Source organism: Frankliniella occidentalis, unplaced genomic scaffold, assembly GCF_000697945.3.
Source record: "Frankliniella occidentalis isolate FOCC.00 unplaced genomic scaffold, Focc_3.1 Scaffold54, whole genome shotgun sequence".
Lineage (NCBI taxonomy): Eukaryota > Metazoa > Arthropoda > Insecta > Thysanoptera > Thripidae > Frankliniella > Frankliniella occidentalis.
Genome location: NW_026267184.1, coordinates 952,310 through 955,404, shown reverse-complemented (window position 1 = coordinate 955,404; position 3,095 = coordinate 952,310). Strand labels below are relative to the sequence as shown.

Here is a 3,095-nt window from a genome sequence, read left to right as displayed (position 1 = left end):
GAACGAGAGAGAGAGAGAGAGTTGGAGGGAGGGAGAGGAGAAGGGGGGTGCCTTTCTCTCGCACACATCACATACACACACAGTCTGGATTCAATGGACTTAGTGCTCCACGAGAAGTGAACTGATTACCGTCGGGACATCATGCTTTCGCACCCGCGAGCCAACCCTATTCTACCCCCCCCCCCAAAATCGAAAAAAAAGAACAACAGAGAAACGGGCACAAAAGATGCGCGCAAAAGAGGACAACACCTTCCATCGGAGCGATAACAGACGGCGCTATCGCGACTATCGCGCGTGGACAAACAACTACCTGTGACTCCCCCCTCTCCCTGCCCCTGCGGACGAAAACAAGTCCCGTCGTGCAATGCGTGTTTGTCATTCGGCACACTACACGCTCCTGCGATAAGAAGGGTCCTTGCTGTCCTCACGGCGGACAAATCGGCAATCATGCAGGCACATTGCAATAAGGGATTTGCAGGCGTGGCACTGAGGAGGCGTTCAATCGGGAGAACAGCAGAGGAGGGCAGTCTCTCTTGGGAGTACCAGGACATGGTGGACAGAAAACAGTACAACACACTACGAAGTGGCCCCGAACCACCGAACCACCCAAAACCATGAGAAAACGGCGCCCTCTCTCTCGTGCGCAGTTTTCAAAGAAAACTGTGCTCCAATGCCAGGGGGCGGCTAGTGTATGGACACTGTAAGTGTATAATAGACAACTTCACTGGAAAATGCGACTAGTAATCGAAATAGAAATGACAATTTTTTTTAAAAAAAAAAGCACAAGTCCACACCAGGACGTCTTACGTCTTTGCTCCGAGTAAATGTAAAATCAATTTCAAAAATAAATGAAAAATGACCTACGGCCCCTCAGTGAAGCAGTCTATTATGAGTTTATCCGCAGCACGCACGCACACGCGCACGAACGCACGCAAAAGCACACACACACACACACACACACACACACACACGCAAACGTTAGAGGCACTTGACAACAGAACAGAACTCACCGTAATATTGATGGAGTTGTAGAGGAAGCGACAGAGTCTCCGTCGGGTGCAATGTTGAAATCCGTGACTCGAACGTGCAGAAAATCAATCACAAATCCCACTGGCTTCCACACTGATGGGCGTGCTGGAGTTGTCACACACTGTATCACTCGGTATCGGCGATCTTTGCTTTGTCTTGTCCAGAGCTCCTCCCGAGGTCCGCCCTCCAGCCCTTCTCAACTACGAGTGACGTGACGAGAGCGCAAGGAAGGGTCCGGGGTCCGGGGGCTGGGCCGGGCTCCGGGGTACTGAGGGGCGAGGGAGGGGAGGGAGGGCAACGAGGGGAGGACAGCGCACCCGGAGCGGGAGGGGAGGGGAGGGGGCGCGCGGCAGTGGTGGGGGTAGGGTGGGCCCCGGGCGGGGCGTGGGGTGTGCAGCGGGGCGCGGCCGCGCGCCTGGGAACTCCCCGCGGGACGTACGCCCCCGGCGTCCCTCGGTGGGTATTGCCTACATCTCGGGAGACGAAAAAAATTCCCCGTCCCTTAAAAAAATGAAATGAGAGATTGTGGGGGGGGGGGGGACTTTCAAACTGGAACCAAGAAAAAAAGGCACACCGTTAGCAAAGTCAAATGAAATTGTCACCCTGTTCTTAGATCAAAGTGATCAAATTGAAAAGCTGAAATTACTTGATTAGAGGCTCGCCGCGCCGTCATGATTAAATATAAAATTAACAAAACGGGAACCGGCAAAGGAACAGCACCTCGACGAGCCGAGTTCTCTAAAGTCGAAGACTCCACTTACCTCTTACCACTGCCCTGCTGGATTTAAAATTGAGCCTACGAAGTTGACGTCAGCTGCACTCCGGCACGGTGACATTTCTATGACGCGTCGATGATCTGCGCCGATTCGCTGTCGACTCTGTGTGTTCTCACCTGCCGCGCGCCGTGGCCGCGCACCGCTCTCGACATGTAGGCCTACCTGTTTTTTCTGTTTTCCCCCTCGCGTCGGCGGCAATTTTCCCGCGCCGGATTTCCCGGGCGTGGTGGGGCGCTCCGCGTTGCTCCGTGACCCCGCGAGTGTTTGCCCCGTTTGTTTGCCCACAGAGGGAGATTCCCGTACCCCATACCTGCAGCAGGGGGGCCGAACAAGAAGAGCGTTCAACGTTCGTCACAACGGACACAACTTGAAACTCGACCAAGGCTCGTTATGTTTAGAGTATGTATCACGCTTTGCAGTGTGGTACTGTACTACAGTTTTAACTTGAGACTTATGGCATTGCACTTTATAACTGTTGGACTGTACCACACTTAAGTAAAAGTAACGTTACAGATAACGCATCGACGGGTACTATGGCAGTATCGTTCGTAAAGTGTTTTGAAACGTAACGTAACCCCTGCCCTCACCCTCTATCCCTCAATAAATCGGCGAGCGTACCAAAATGGTTTTCACAAAATTGAAAAGGATTGACGCCCTCTTTGGCGGCGTGTGGTTTTCGTAAACAATACACACCATGGGATATAGTCAATACGTTTTATTCAGTTAAATGCAAAATACCAAACGCAACACACAACTAACAACAACGAAACACAGCCACACAAGAAGTCAGAGCAGGGTTTCCAATCCTGCTTCATACTCTCTCGGGTTCGGGCCAGCAGCAGCGCCGACGCCCGCTCCTCCTGCAGCAGCTTCTGCAGGCCCGCGGCCTGCCGCAGCGCAGTGTCCCGCTCCCGCTCCTCCATCGCCGTCGTCAACATCTCGTCGATCTGCCGCAGCCGCTTCTCGTCCTCCCTCTCTGACTCCAGCAAGTTCTGCAGCTGCCTGCCTAGTTTCTCCGCGTTAACCCGTGCCGTCTCCCGCCCCTTAAGCAGGATCCCCACTAGCGCCTCCACCTGCTCCCGCGCCGCATCCCGCTCCTCCAAAGCCGTCTTCCGTAGCGCCCGCTCTTCCTGAAGCTGCTTCTCTAGCGCCCCCAGGCGCTGCTCTGCCGTCTTCTCGAGCCTCCTCAGCTGACTAAATACCCTGCGTGCGCTTTCGGTGGGCGCGTCCCGCTCCTCCAAAACCTTCTTCCGTAGCGCCTGCTCTTCCTGTAGCTGCCTCTCTAGCGCC

At 54.4% G+C, this 3,095-nt stretch overlaps 1 protein-coding gene across 1 annotated transcript in view; it reads right to left on the bottom strand.

Moving 5' to 3' along the window:
* Nucleotides 1-1,413, bottom strand: part of LOC113216616 (zinc finger protein 467-like) — a 29,695-nt gene extending 28,282 nt beyond the window's left edge. Inside the window, exon 1 of the mRNA XM_052267581.1 lies at nt 1,011-1,413. The gene's annotated coding sequence lies outside the window, so the exon portion shown is untranslated. The remainder of the gene's footprint in view (nt 1-1,010) is intronic.
* Between the last annotated feature and the right edge of the window lie 1,682 nt (nt 1,414-3,095).